The sequence below is a fragment of the Diachasma alloeum genome, unplaced genomic scaffold (genome assembly GCF_001412515.2).
Source record: "Diachasma alloeum isolate Michigan unplaced genomic scaffold, Dall2.0 Dall_scaffold_00449, whole genome shotgun sequence".
In the NCBI taxonomy this organism is placed as follows: domain Eukaryota; kingdom Metazoa; phylum Arthropoda; class Insecta; order Hymenoptera; family Braconidae; genus Diachasma; species Diachasma alloeum.
The window spans coordinates 268,633-285,700 of NW_021680588.1; positions in this window are offsets into that span (position 1 = coordinate 268,633).

Below are 17,068 nucleotides of genomic sequence, written 5' to 3' on the forward strand. Positions count from 1 at the left end.
GGAGAGGTAGAATTTCCAAACTCCGATAAATTACTTCTTAATTTTTGCACAACAGTTCTAGAAGCTCAACAGGTTTCGATGCCGTCGAAACGAGAAGTGTCGGCACGTACGACGCTAGCTCAGGGGAGCGATTTTGCTCGTTTTATGTCGACATAAAATCATAAATTTCAACCAATCCTAGTTGAGTATTCCGAATCCAGGACTGTCATTGGTTGAAATTTACGATTTTATGTCGTCATAAAACGAACAAAATCGCTCCCCAGGTTTTCCCTCCAATTCCATTGTCGCAACACTTCATTGGTCCATAACGACCGCAACACTTTCTCCCATTGGCCATCAGGCCCAACCGTCCTGATAACCTTCGCTTATGCTTGTAATTAATACAGCGGCATGAGTCCTTCATTATAATTTGGAATTCTCACCATGATAAATTCCAAAAATTTCAATAGAACAAATAAATATTGCGCTGGACATCAAACGTCAGTTCAGCTCTCCCATTTCCAAATTATTTATCTCAGCCATCCGAATCCATTTCCGGATTCCCTAGGGAAACCTCGTGTAGGACCAATGTCCCTAGACGGTCGCCATGTTCTCCAAGTCTAGCTCCATCCGCTAGCGTCGCCACTCGGCTGTCCACCGAAGCTCCCTCCGCCGCGGGAACTAGTCAGCCATTTAAATGCTGGTGACTCAACTCGTGTAACCATGAAATCTTCCCAAGGTTGATCCTCACCTCTAACACCACAGCCTCAAGACTCCATATCCCTCGATGTCAACCGCAGAAGCGTAGACATTCGCTCGATATAAAATAATAAGGTGTAAATAATAAAATAATCAAGATAAATGAAATGAAATCTCGCTTCGCTAGGGAAAAAAAATGACTTCTCGTCTGGACGTTGAGATTTCACCGTCGAACGGTCGAAAACCAAAATAACACGCCATAGTGTATATGTTTGTATGTATGTCATAAAATTGTTCTTCAATTGTTCGCTATTGAATCGATGGAATTGAATCATATTTCTTGCTAAAATGTAGGTACTGTTGAGTCCTATCTATCGCCATTCATTGAAATTTAATTCATTGAATGATAGCTTGAAAAATTTGTTTGGATTTCCTTTTGATCAAGTTCAAAGATGACGAAGCAATAAACGTCATTTTTATTTATCGGAAAATTTTTGTATTTTTCGGAAATCACAATTCCGGGGATATCTTTGGATATCATGCATGCTTCATCGTCACAAAGCATCACAAACTACGAACCCCTCGCCCCCTCCATGAACATGTGACGTAATATTGGAATGGCCCCTGTAAGTTTTTTGATGATTTCTTCAAATGTGATGTTTCAAATTCATTCAATCATATATAAATAAAATTTTCCTAATAATATTTCATCGAAGTTTCAAGATGATACAGATAACATCATTCTTTAATTTGATTAATGCAAAAATTTTATCAATTTGATAGAAAATTATTAAGCGATGATTTATATACTAATTTATCAGCAAACATGAGTATTCTATATGAAAACGAAAGCAATTCCCCACTTGTTATGTGTTGCGTTAATAATATTGTTGTTGAATTTAGAACATTCTTCTAAATTTAAAAACAATAATGTTTGAGAACATGATGACATGAGAAGAGGCATGCAACGTCATTGACTATGCAGATAAATCCTACTCGACAAATTAGCCGCCAATTTTGTCTTATAGTTCCTAAAATGTTATACACATAAATTCCATCAGAAATAATTTGTAGTATGTTAGAAAATACCAGATCAAAAAATTTTATTTTTTTAAAAAGAGGGTAAATTTTTTTTGCATCTGCAATAAGACTCCTGACGACTTCTTATGTCATCATGTTTTAAAAGTAGTGAATGTTACTATGGAATTTTCTAGTAGGAAATCTTCAAATGAAAAGAGAAAAATACCAATTCCCCTGAAATTTGTCCATCTTATATCATTAAAATATCAATTTATTTCTGGATAATTCAGTGAAATTTCAATGTTCAGGTCAATCTTAGAATGTAAATGATTAACAATTTTGAAAAAAGTAGACATAAATTATTCTAGGTTTGCATCTCTTGAAAATCATGACATTTAAATGAAATCAAATTTTCAGTTTCCACAATGAGCTTAAGAATTCAGGAGTTCACTTAACAATCAATGATAACCTAACGTCAAAAACTGAATTTGCAAAATGAATATGAAATTCCATGAAGGAGTTGTGGTTAAGTTGAATTCAAATTGAAAACATTGAGAATTAGACTCCAGCTAGGGCTAAAATTTAACAACACATAATCAGTGTAACATTACCTTGCATTGCGCGAATAGAGGGTTCTTCGTTCACACGGAGAAAAAAATATCAGAAAAATTACTGTGCAAGTACCGGAAAATTTGCTGTAGAATACCAGAATTTTTCCTGGTGACTCCGAGAAAAATCCCTGTAGCGCGCCGCAAAAATTCCGGTGCGGGCACGTGAACTTTTCTAGGTCCGTCAAAATGAACCCATTTTCCCGGGCTAGCACAACGATTCTTCTGGTATTTTTTCCTCGGTGCCAAAGAAAATCGGTGGTGTCTAGACAGGTGAATTCCACAATTCGTGCGCATGTTCCCCGTATAAATCAATAAATTGTTGTTTTCCAAACTGAAAATTTACCGTTATGGAATCTTTGAGGATTGCTATGAGCAGAAAATTGAGTGGTTGGATCTTCTCTACATGAACCATGCTGTCGGAAATAATCGCGCGATGGATTATTTTCCTGAAAAACGAATTTCAATTCAGCCCGGTTCAATAAAACCCGAGTTACGTTGCAGGAACAAATAAATAGGAAGGCAGAAAAAAACCGTAGAACTCACACGCAAGTGGTGATGAAAAAATCGAAAAGAAAAACATAAAAAATAGTTTTTGAACCTCCCAACCCCACGAAAAATCCCTGTCAATTCTCCAGAGATATTTTCATATAATTTTTCCCATATGAGTCATTACAAATTCGATGAAAATGAAAATTTCACTGGGGTTCTTACTTTGTATCGTGCTTTTGTTCTACCAAGCGTTCCATTTTGCCCCGGTTTCCTCTGCCGTCTTTTCTGCAACTCCAAAGTTCCATCTTTTGACACATAATTTGTAACAAAAATTCATTCATTCGTGGAATAATTCGATGAATAACAGAAATTCTCGGCCATTTTCAGTCGCTTGCTCACTTAAAGTATGGATAACTCGTAAACTACTGCGAAGCTCGGATTTTAATTTACACGAAAATATTTGTCATTTTATCGATGATCTTTGGTAAAAATTTCAGATTAAAAAAAAATTAGGTTTTTGAGATAATCACGATTGACCAAAAACACGTTTGGGCATATAACCCTCTAAAAGTGAAGCAAATGCAGAGAGTGACGTCTCATTTTGGAGGTTTTTTAAATTTTCTTTAAGTTTGCTGGAGAGAAATTTGCTCGCTTCAAAGGAGCCTAAAATATTGATGATAATCTAAAAAAAAAATTCATCGAAAAAAAAATGTAAATTTTCAAAAAATCATAACTTCCGCAATTATCAATACTTTTCGATTATTATTTTTTCAAAATTTTCGTCTGGTGCCCAACTTTCAAGAAAACAATCAGCGAAAAAATCTCCGACATCGAATTTTTCCGGCGTCCAATTTGGCGTGGAACTGCTCATATTCAAAACAAAATCGCCAAAGCAAATCCATAGAATTAAAAACAGGATGATAGACAGGTAGCCTTTTACCCCAGAACTTGACTACCATTTTGATTGAATCTCCAATAAAATTTCAATACAATTTCATTACTTTTCCTTATAGAAAACCGATAATTTTATTTTTTCGAATGTGTCAAGTTTTTGATTAAATGTTTTCATACGTTTTGAATTTTTGTACTACTGACGGATAATCATGGGATGCACCTATTTCAAGTTCATAATTAAAGAATGGCTAGCAGAATATCAAAACGACTACAAATTTAAATTAACATCGAGCGAGGTGTACCCAATATTCTCCTATTTTTGCAAGACTTTTGATTATTCATCCGAGATTGAAAATAATTGCTAACTGCAATCATTATTAAATTTCTTTCATTTCAAATGTTGCCGATGATTCACGAGGTGGCAAATTTTAATTCACATAGGGAGAACGGTTTTTGATATTCTCCCGTGCTTGTAAAACTTTTGATCATTTCTTCAAGCTAGGAAATAACTGAAAATTACAATTATTATTTTTATTTTTTTTTCACACGTTGTCGATGATTCACGAAGTTTCAAATTTAAATTCACATAGGGGAAAGGGTTGCCAACATTTTACCATATTTGCAAGACTTTTGATTATATCTCTGAAGTTGAAAAAATCGAGAATTACAATAATGGTTATTTTTTCTTATTTCAAATGTTACCGATGATTCACTAGCTTGCAAATTTAAAATCACCTAGTGAGAAGGGCTTTTAACACTCTCCTATATTTGTAGAACTTTTAAATAATTCTCCTAGGTAAAAAATTGTTGAGAATTGCAATTATTGTTACTTTTTTCTATTTCAAATATTGCCGATTATTCACGAGGTTGCAAACTTCGTATAAGAAGTCGAGTAACGTTAGCAATATCGATAGTTCTATTTTATAACTTTTGTTTTTTTTTCACGCGTTACATTGAATAACAGGATGTTTACAATGTTAATTGAGAAAGAAGTGCCTTACGCGTGACAAAAAAGGTTGCAAATTGCAGCCATGTTCAATAACAGTACTCTGAATTTCCTAGCGAGTTTGCACTACTTTTGGAATTTTTGATGTCAAGTTATAAACAATATTGTTTAATAAACAATAATTGTCATATTGCGCCCTCCTAAATTGGTTGCAAATTTGATAGGTTGTTTGGAATCGTATGATGAGATCGGAATTGGATTTGCAAAAGTTTTGTAATTTTTCTCAAGGAGTTATATTCAAAAGTATTGTTTATAAAAATTTTCACATGTTGCGGGCTGCGGAGATGGTTGCAAATATAACTTTATCGTTTGTACAACCTACCCGATCGTGTCACAAAACTTCGAAACTTTTTGATTTAATGTTGATTTTTTTGCTAAATTGACTGGACTAATATATGACACCCTCCGGATATCATCACCCCTTTGTATGCTCCCCGTACATGAAACCCCCTCTTTACAACCCCCCCCCCCAAATAAAAAACCATTCCTAGATTTTAGAAAAATAGACAACGGTTTCTAGAATTTAGAAACTTTTTTCCAAAGCTAATCCATTATTTTTCTCTGTGCGGAAGAATGGGAACTGCAGCGGTGACGATTACCAGGGAAACTAATCTTCTTCCTAAGCATCCATTGTAAAGGTTTAACACTTCGTTTAGAATAATTGGTGATGATCGTTGATCATGAATTTGAATAAAAATCATCTTGTTTTCAGATTTTGAAAGAGTGAGAGAAAACACAGAGATAGTACAAAGATAGTTACAATGAATATGAGGTAGATAAAACGACTGCAAATTTAAATGAGGACCCAACAGGATGAGGATCGGCGGTTTTATCGCTCACCGATGTCGATAAAACTGATATACATTGTAGAGCGGCAGTATTGACTATGGCCCTAAAAAAGCTGCGTCAGAGCCTACGTGTCCACATCTATTTGAGCACACGCATTTTCTCGACAAGAGGGCAGAACACCGCTTTGAAGTTCACACGCAGCAATGTGCATGGCAACTTTCCTCTAGTTGTCCAGATGAAAGATTGGAACATCACTGAAAGTACATGTGCGTGATTGCCACACGCCTCAAATACACAACAAATTTTACACAATTGAATTGTGCACTTGCATTAAGTCCGCATAAAAGTACTGCACACATACTATTGTCATCCTTTAAAAATTGTACATGTAGCCAATTCCACAGGGCCCTTCAACACATAATAATTGTTATGCACATCAAGTGCGCAATAATATTCTCCACATTATAGAATAAGTAATCATCTTTACACATTGTCCATTTTCACTTTTACAATGTGTAGATCCAACCATACACCGATATTTTATGTTTCTATGGAACTACATATCTAAAACGTAGAGAATTCTATTTTTCATGAAATTCCAAACCTGTTTGGTGTGTTGTTGCATCTACATACTGAGAAATTTGAATCGCGCCATGAGTAGATAGGATTATTTATTCTATAATGTGAAGAAGACGATTGTGCACTTAGCAAGCGTGTCAATTTCCATGTGTTGAAAGGCTCTGTGGAAACAGATGCATGGGCAATTTTAAAAGGTTGACAATAGTATGTGTGCAATAATTTCATGTGGACCAATGCATATGGAAAAAGTTGCCACGTACCTTACTGCTGGTGGACTTCAAAGCGGTGCTTTGCTCTCCAATAGAGAAACTCCATGTGCTCAAGTAGATGTGGATATTTAGGCTCGGACCGACCTTTTTTCTGACCATGGTCAATACTGCCTTGTTGAGGTCCACAATCTAAAACATATGTATTTTTTTGTCTACCGATATGCAATAAAGCATGAAAGAGCCTCTCAATATTTATTCACATTCCAAAATTCGGCTTATATGTAGACTTGAAAAATCGGCCTTATAGAAGGTCAAGTTTGAGAGGCAGTTTCACTCTTCATATAAGATTAAATTGGTATATTTGTATTTTCGCTGTTCTACCACATATGTGGTTCCTCTCGCGATGTTGAATTAATGCATAGCAGTGCTGAAGCTTATACAATGGCTGATATAAAATTTTCCAATTGAAAATGTTCAATCACCACATCAGGCCTCGTGGAAATCAATTGAGTTGAAACCCATTTATTATTGAATAGTTCAATTAATTGAATCAATGACCCGCCCTAATTGTGTATATCAATACAAAGCTTCCCCTAAAGTCACTGTAGTTGATTTCATTTGAAATGTTTTATGCCAGCCTTGTTAAACAGTCAGCGCCCAATCTTGCCCATTTAGTGCCGCAATTTAGAATCGGTGAGTGGTACGTACTTAGCATTTTATATTATGCAAGAAATAATTTTGTTCAGAATGTTCTGCAGTCAAGTGGAATATTGAAAGAAAATTTGCAATCTATTATTGACAAGCAACGAACATTGGGATATCTGAGAAGTAATCGCAATTTCGTAGCGAGGTCTTTGTAAATAACGAACGTAGCAAAACATATTTGTTCATAAAGTAGTTTGAATTAGAGAGATGAATCATGTTTACATCTCATTCTTCTTTCTATGTTAATGAGTTCGATTAGAATTGACTGCAATGATTGTAACAGCCATAGATTTTTTAATAGTAAAAGTAGAAGTTGATTTCTATCATTTTCTAAATAACTGAATTTCTTCTTTCCCATCGCATTCAATAAATGATTTTCCGTCCCGGCGTGCGCAAAGTTACATTTCCCTCCCGCTTCGCGGGAGGAACTCTGACTTTGCGCCTACGCCGAGACGGAAAATCGCGTTCTAACCACGGGAAGTAAAATAAAGGACCCTCAGCCGCATGCTTCCCAACCTCGCCTTCGGCTCGGCTGGTAATTGCACTGGCGGCTGAGGATCCTTTATTTTCCCTCCCTAGGTTAGAAATATGCTATTCCCTATTTCTCATCATTTCCAACGATTTAATAATATAAACGGAATTTCTTCAATGATTCCACCTGACTACTGAATTTAAATGGAGACTGCATTTTTATCAATTTATCATTCTAGTATATTGTGCATCAAGGGCGGAAAGTCATGTTTTCCCGCCCGAGGTGCATATGCTATTTTTTAACACGTCTGCAAAGGAAAGTTCGTATTTTGCTCTTTGATGAGCGGGAGGAAAGTGAGTACTTTCCACCCGAGGGCGGGAAGTACTTACTTTTCTCCCGCTCATCAGGGAGCAAAGTACGAACTTTCCGTGCAGGTGTGTGAAAAAATTATTTTTCAACTGATCCATATTATCTCTTTCATTAGGACAACAACGATTTCATATCCTAATATGTCATTAAGAATACTACCTTGAATGATTCTAAGTTCCTCCATTCGAGTCGAATGAATTGTGATAAAATTACTGGAACAACTCAATTGTTAGAGATTACATTTTTCCGCAGGAAAGAAAACAGTTCTTTACTTTACCGACACTGATTCTCATAATGTAAATAAAATTCTCATTGTCATTATTAATTAATTGAGTAATCGTCGATCAAGCAAGTATTATTAATCAATTATTTAATTATCAGTATAAAATTGAACATAGTTTTAAGAAGTATTTATTCTGATGTAGTCAATTTTTATTTTACGTATTCGATTAACGTAGTTTGCCAATATAAATATTGGAATGAACAGATTTGCACTTATTTATTGCAAAAGGAAACTACTTATGAAGGGATTTTTTCGCGAATTTTTCCACCAAACCATGAAGGCAGGAAGGATAATATTCAGGAGGCTTTTATATGTTTAAAACAACATAGGTACCTATACTGAAACTAGAGATAACAGCGTAAAAAATAATAAATGATAATTTTAGAAAGGTCCGATTGCACCAAGCTCTTTTAGCTGTTTTGACCATTTGGGTATGTTTATCAGGGATATATTGTATCCGGCAGATAACTAATTTCAAAAATTGATACCAGAGTATAGCTTTTGCTCCCGACTGGATGCATTATATTCGTCAAATCTGAAATTTGCATTTTTTTTCTATCAGAATGACTAATTTTGGATGACTAATTTTGTATGTAAATGTGTGAGCTTTTTTGTAAAAAATTTAGTCTTCCGACGATCATTCAAAAAATAATTGTCGAAATCGTTTCAATTACATGGCGATCGCATCATTTGTATAAAATTACAGCCTTAAAAAGCATTTAATGATCGTTTAATCTCGGTTTAATCTAGGTTTAATCAGGATGTAGTGGAAGGATAGTCGGGGTTTCATCAATGTTTATCCAAGGTTCCGTCAAGGTTTAATCAATGTTCGGAGATGGTTTCAAACATTTTTGCTTCCAAATGGAACAATTGGAACCAAATCCGTTGAATTTGAATTTGAAATTTTCGATTGTCAATTTTTGTGTCAGAATGACTAATTTTGCACGCAGGAGTTCGGCTATAATGTTCTCAAATCATGTGTAATCATGTTCAAATCATGTTCTCAAATCATGTTCTCAAATCACAAGAAATAATGGTTGAAGTGTTTTCAATTGTGGTTTAGAAGATTCGTTTGTATGTTATCTTGATCGAGTTTGAATTTGGAAATGATTGCTCAATAAAGCTATCACCTCCAAATGATCATGATAATGGAGGTGATTGCATCATTTCATTTGTGAAATATTCAGTAGTAATACCTCACGAGCTTCAAAATTATCGGGTATTTCCCGATAGCTTCCTTGCAAACAAGTAAAGTTGTCAAGTTTTGCATGTTAAACAATCTCGAGCGAGCGATTTTTCTGCAAAACTTGGCACGATGGTTTGTTTGCAGAAGAGCTTGAGGGAAATACCCGATTAATCTTGAATCTCGAGCGGTATTTGTCGGATCATTTTTGCCAATCGGATTTTGGTCAAGGAGAGTGCAGTGGACAACATGAGGAGGTGAATTGGAGAAGATTTGAACAAATTGCATTAGTAGAATTACCCAATTTCTATAGACTGTTAAATATAAGATTCTATTTGAAATGAGAAGAAAAAATGAAGAGTTACTGTGAAATATTCAGGTAAAAACAAAGGAAATACTGCGAAATATTCAAAAGTTAGGAGGAAATATCCGACATAAAACTCTCGGGTAGCCTCAAATACTGCGCTCTGATTAGTCAAAATCCGATAGGCAAAAATAATCAATTTTAAGAGTTCCTTGAGTGTTGCCATGTTGAGTCAACTCCAACACAAGTTAACTCAAGGTCAAGCTAGGGTCACACAGGGGCAACCCAAGGACAAATAAAAGTCAAGCCAGTATCATGCCAAGGTTGAACCGTAGTCGAGCCAGGGTTGATCCATGGCCAACCCAGCGTTGACCCGTGGTCAACCCAAAGTTGACCCATGTCAGGCCAACGTTGAGCCAGGGTCAAGCTAAAGTTGAGATAAAGTTGACCCAAGGTCAACTCAAAGTTGACACAAAGTTGACCCAAGGTCAACTCAAAGTTGACACTAACTTGACCCAAGGTCAACTCCAAGTTGACACAAAGTTGGGCCAAGGTCAACTCAAAGTTGACACGAAGTTGACCCAACGTCAACTCAAAGTTGACCCAAGATCAAGTCAAAGTTGACACAAAGCTGACCCAAGATCAACTCAACGTTAACCCAAGGTCAACTCAAGGTAACACGTGGTCAACCCAAAGTTGACCCGTGATCAAGCTAAGGTTGACCCACGGTCAAGGCAAGGTTGACTCATGCTCAAGCCATGGTTAACCTATGGTCACGCCAAAATTGACCTATTGTCAAGCCAAGTCATCCAAGTTCACCATGATCGTGATCTGTCTGGGCTCTAAAGAATGGCCAGGACTAGATTTTCACGTTTTTCGCGTTTTTCTCGGCTCCTATTGCTATTTAATTTTGAAAAATTCCATTCACTAGGAATTTCATTTCAAATTATCTCTGAAAAAACAAGTATTAAAATTCTCCTGAGCAGGGATCGGAACGAATATTACTTCCAGTAATTTTTGCAGCATTCATTATCAATTATTTTATTAATGAGTAATGACGAGCGATCATTATTTCATTGATTTAGTAATGAATCATGTGGACTTCAAATTCTTTCATTACAGATTGATGAAAAATATTATTTGAAAATTGCTTACTTCTCGATCAATGAATAACGATGACCACAAATTTTCTCGTTAGTTTGTTAATTGGTAGTTTCATTTCAAACTTTCAACGTTCCATTTCCAACTTTTCAATCGGAAATTGCATATTCCTCAATCAATGAGTAATATTAATCACACATATTCCCCATTCTTTTATTAATGAAAAATCTAGTGACCAAATTTTTCCATTAGTAAAGTAATGCTTAATTGAACGCACTGCATTGCTCCTTATTTTTTCAACTTGTAATGATAGAATCAATTTTCCCCATTATTCTATTAATAAGCAATTCGAGTTGGAATCATTTCATTACTTATATTCATTTTTTTTTCATAATAAAAGCACAAAAAACAGAAAATTCATGACCGAGAATTCTTAAAGGAATAGTATATTTCGTCACTAGGCCGAAAAAAACTTTTCTGGCGAATATGACTGAAATCATATGAGCTAGAAAAGTTTTTTTTGGCCGTATGACGTACAGTATTTTTTGTCACGACGGCCGTAGACAGAGATTCACGGACGCGGAGCGTCCGTGAAGCGCTGCCTCACGGCCGGAATGACAAAAAAATACTAACAGAATGAGTTATATTGAAAAATCAACATCTACAGACTATATTCTATGAGAAAATGTATATTAAAAAATGCCCGGGAGAATTGCATAATTTTCTAACAGAATTGGCGCAAAAAAGGAATAAAATTATTCAATAGAATTATTATAGAGCCGAGCCTTGAAAATGTATATAATCAACGTGTCTTCACGGAAATTCTGAGATATCTCAGTGTTCGAATGCCCCTGTTTATTAAGGATATTCATGTACCTTAGCTATTTTTGTTCAATGAAATACATTGTTACATTTGTAGTTGTACATCGGAACATTCATTTGAGCCCCATTTGACCTTAGGTTTCTGGATATTTGGCTGAATTTTTTCTTAAGGATGTCCAAGAATCTCTTAGATATCTGTTCTTTATTGAATACCATTGATAATCATTTATACTGTCATTTCCGGTGATAATCATTCGAATCATATTTTTCTATTACTCATGATTTGAGTACCGAAATATTTGTATGATGAAATCTGATCTAACAAATGCTGAAAAATTTTCCACCACCCCGCCCATTGCTAACTGAATATGCAATGGAAATTTTCCCATTACTCATTAATCAAGTCGTGAAAATTTTTCAGCCGTCCGTTATTGATCAGAAAAGTAATGAAAACTCCCCCATCTTTCATTACTCATTGATAAAGTAATAAGAAACTTGCTACCTCTCATTATTCTTTGTAAAAATAATGAATAACTTTTAGTTTATCTGTTTTATAGCATATTATCTTAATATCTTCCCTAAAATTAGTGGTTGAATTATTAAATTATCAAGAAAATTTGTAATCAACTAGTTACTGGTTAATGGAAAATCAAATTTTTCCATTACCTATTAAAAAAGTAATACAAATTTCGTTTCTATTATTAGGAACGATTAAAGTAATGAATCACTATTAATATAATATTGATATTTTGCCGACCCCTGTTCCTGAGATTGAATTTTGGAAGGGATCCGACTAATCTGAAATTAGTAACAAAAAAACCAAGGAACCGAATATGCACCTCGATACTTCGATGTACATTTTGGTTTTAAGTCGATTGATCCATTCGGAAGCAAATTTCTAATTTATTAGCAAAAAAACTATACTGAAATTATACCTGTGCGATGGACCACTTGTTTGTTATTCGATAGTTCACTTCCATTGATCAAATATTTCTATACATGTACAAATAATTTTTTTTTCTCGGTTAAAATTGTGGCATATTATGTAAATTTATCTCATAGATTAACTGAGGATCTAGCTAACAGAGGTTGATGCAATCATCTTTGAAAAGAAAATAGCTGGAAATACATAATGGGAATCCATAAGGATGAAGTTTAAATTATAATGATAGTATATTAACACAACTAGGATTTGGCCAGAATCAGTCACGTTTTATTATTGTAAGGGAGAATTCTAGAAAATTTGTATAAGCCATTCCTCGATTTTGTATTGTGACAGTATTTCATTGTACTAACGATTTAATAAAGGACTCACTGAAAAAAATCCAAGATGTATATGATACGTTTATTTCAGAATACCATCAAGTGTACATATGTGCCCTCAAGTGTTTTGAAGCTATTAAAGAAGAGAATTTCTATCGCGTTCCACATCTTTGGCAGAAATGATTCCCTAAATCTTATTAAAAAAAAAGAGTAATCAGAAATGGGGACGTTATTGCCGTCCCATGATTTCCGATTGAGGTAAGTAATGAGACGCCAGAACAAGTGGACCTAAAAATTAATAGGATTTCTAGGTCCATTAAAATTGGTCATTGTCTGAAGCTGCAAAATAATAATTACTCCAGAGAATTGTGAATTTCTCTATTTTGGGTTGATTTATAATGGCAAATAAATTACGTTACTCACGACGCAATGAGATTCGGTGGGAGTGGGAACCATTCCTCATTGAATGTTGCTGGTTAATTGCGGGGGTTTAGTAAGGGAGGAAGATAAGTAGGATAGGATAAGTATAAAAAAAAACATTACATAGAGTTTTTACCGTCTCCCCCCTCACATATTTTCTTTTTTTTTTGGCAAATAAATCGGGTTAGGTACGATGTAATAAGATTTACCACAAGTGAGAATTATTTCTCATTGAATGTTTCTGGTTGAGTTTTAGGTAAAATCGGTGTAGGACGGAGAAGAGTTGAGTAGAATGAGGATAAGAACAAGTATGACATGGAGTTTTAAACACCCTTGACCCGTTTTCAAATTTACTATGGAAAATAAATTACGTTAGGTAGGAGGCAATAAGATTCAGCGCGATGGAGAACCATTTCTCATTAAATGTTGCTGATTGATTTTTAGGCAAAATCAGGCAGGAGGGAGAAGAATAGGGTAGAATGAACATAAGAAGTTGCATACAGAGTTCTGAACCCCCATCCCGCGTTGTTTATTTATAATGGTGAATAAATTGATTCAGACACGATGTAATAGGATTCAGTGGGGGTGAGAATTGTTTCTTATTGAATGTTGATGGTTGAGTTTTAGGCAAAATCGGTGTAGGAGGGAGAACAGCTGAGTAGAATGAGAATAAGAACAAGTATTACATAGAGTTTTAAGCACCCTGACCCGTTTTTAAATTTATTATGGCAAATAAATTACGGTAGGTACGATGCAATAAGATTCAGTGCGAGGGAGAACCATTCCTTATTCGATGTTGATGGTTCACCTTTCGGCTAATTTTGAGTAGAAGGGAGATAAATGGAGTAAAATGAGTATTTATTGAAAGTTTTGGAATTCCCTTCCCTCCTGCAAATTCATCATAACAAATTAATTGAGTTGAGTACGATGTAATGAGATTCAGGGTGAGTGAGAATCATTTCCCACCGAATGTTGCTGGTCAATTTTTAAGCAAAATCGGTGTAAGAAAGAGAAGACTTGAGTAGAATAAGCATAAGAATAAACATTGCAGAGACTTTTGAACTCCCTCTTCTCCTTGTACACTTATAATACCTATTGAATTGAGTTAGGCACTATGGAATAAGATACAGTGGTGGTGGGAACCATTCCTCATTGAAGGTTGATAGTTGATTTTCTTGTTAGCTTGGTCAAGGAGGGAGACGAATAGAGCAGAATAACTACAAGAATAATCATTAGAGAGTTTTCAACCCCTTCTCCTTTTTGTTAAATTATAATCACAATTAAATTGGGTTAAGCACTACGCAATAAGATTCCGTGGAAGTAGGAATTATTCCTCATTGAATATTACTGGTTGATTTTCAGACAGATTTAGTGGAAGAGTGAGATGAGTAGAATACAATAAGTGTAAGAATAATCATTACAGGAAGTTTTGAACCTTCTTTCCCCTTTGAAAGCTTACAATGGTAAATAGATTGAGTTAGATACAATGCAATACAATTTGGTGCAATTGAGAATGGTTTCTCATTGAATGTTGCTGGTTGATTTTTAGGCAAAATCAGACAGGAGGGAGAAGAGTAGGGCAGAATTAACATAAGAAGAAGTATAATACAGAGTTTTGAACCCCCATCCCGCGTTGTTTATTTATAATGGTGAATAAATTGATTCAAACACGATGTAATAAGATTCAATGAGAGTGGGAATTGTTTCTTATTGAATGTTGATGGTTGAGTTCTAAGCAAAATCGGTGTAGGAGGGAGGATAGTTGAGTAAACTGAGGATAAGAATAAGTATTACATGGAATTTGGAACCCCCCGACCCGTTTTTAAATTTATTATGGCAAATACATTACGTTAGGTACGATGCAATATGATTCAGCGCGAGGGAGAACCATTTCTTATTCAATGTTGCTGGTTGACTTTTGGGCTGATTTACTGTGCGAGCGAAAAGTTTTCAAATCACCTTCCCTCTTGTAAATTTATAATAGCAAATAAATTGAATTAGGCCCTACGGAATGAGATCCTGTGGGAATGACATCTATTCCGCATTGAATGTTGCTGGTTGATTTTCTGACAAAATTGTTGTAGGGAGAGAAGAGTAGAGTAGAAAAAGTCTGATAAGTATTACCAAATAAGTATTACCAAAGTACAACAATACAATGCTTTTGAACCCCGCCCCCCCTTGTAAATTCATAAGGGCAAATGAATGTCGCTAGAAACTACGCAATAAGATTTAATGGGAGTGGGAATCGTTCGATCAATCTACTGCTCTCCAATATTTATTTTCAATGAACCTGACGGGTACAACATAAATTAAATCGATTAGATGAATGGATCAATCAGATTTGAAGGAGTAATACATCAGATCCTATGACGTATTTATTTGTCAATTTCTTTTCATGAAGATCTTACTAATTCTGACGCAAATACCAGTGGAACAATTGGAAATAAGGGGGTGAGTAGTCACCCATAATTTCCTATTCAGATTAGGAGAGCGCACTTAACCAAATGAAAACAGAAATGGAGGCCATTGTCTAAGAATGGGATTACGTTATTAGAGAACCTTCAAACCCTGGTTCGTGAATTTATAATAAAAAATAAATGAGTCGTTGTGTCGTATCATTTCAAAAAGTGAACACTGTGTAGGAACAAGATGAGGAAAATAGTTTGGTTCTCGAAGTAGAAGGATCTTTCATTTAATGGGGGAAGGGTTGCAGAAGATTAAATCTTAATGAGAAATTGGATTCTTATTCATTGGATTTAATATTGATAATGATCTTGATGATATCAATAATGGTGATGGGATTAATAATAATTTAAAAATTCCAAAATTAATCATACAGAATTTTTCTTATTTTAATCGATTTTTTTCTTAAATTTAGAATTTTCCCGGTACATTTTATGACTATTTTTTCTAGATTATAGAAACTTTGATTCTAAACTTGCATGGCGCGCGTTAGGCTGACTATTAGTCTAGCGGTTACCTACTCTGGCAATCTGGCATCTACGGTATTGGCGATCGCAAAAGCGATTTCTCGCGATTTCTCGCTGTGGTGGTGGTTTGTAGAATTACTATCTTGCGGAACCAATCTGATGGTAGTGCGCCAAGGCTCTGGAGTATGAAATAGCAAATTATTCATTGATGTAGACACAAAAAATGTAGACATAAAAAAGTTCATTCCCAAAATTTTTTAACTTGCTTTCGGTTACGAGATATTCAACAAACAATGGACTCAACCGACTCGGCTAATTTCATTATAGAATATTCATCTCTACATGAAATACTTACGTCGCTTTATATAATCGTCAAGAGAGAAATGTTGACTGCAAACTTTCATGTTTTCATCGTAAATTCCTCTCAGTTTCAATGCTTCCATCCACTCGTTCCGTGAAATTGAATCGGATGGAAAACAATGGGAACTTAAATTCAGTTTATTCTTTACTTTTCACTGTGGAACACAGCATCCTCTTTTCGAATTCTTGAGATAATTGTTCTGTACCATTTTCATAAACAATCAGTAGGATATAAGATCAAAATTTAATTCACGGCTTGTACTTGAAACAATTTGTTATTTCAGCACTATTTAAGGTTAGGGTTCTGAGCAGCTCCGCAAGTTAGCAGTTCTCCACGGTCCCGCATTTTTGGCCATAACGCTGACAGCGGTTTTGCGATCGCGAATAGCGTAGATGTTCCGTAGATGTGTGTAGATGTGCATTTTTGGGCATAAAAAGCATGAAAATGATCAAAATAAAGTGGAATAATGTTTGGAAAGTTAATTATCAGAAGATTAGTGTCAGTTATCACTCATTAATTGAGTTTTTTTGATGAATTTGAAGAAATTACTGTGTACTTAATACCACTAGACCGTCGTGTG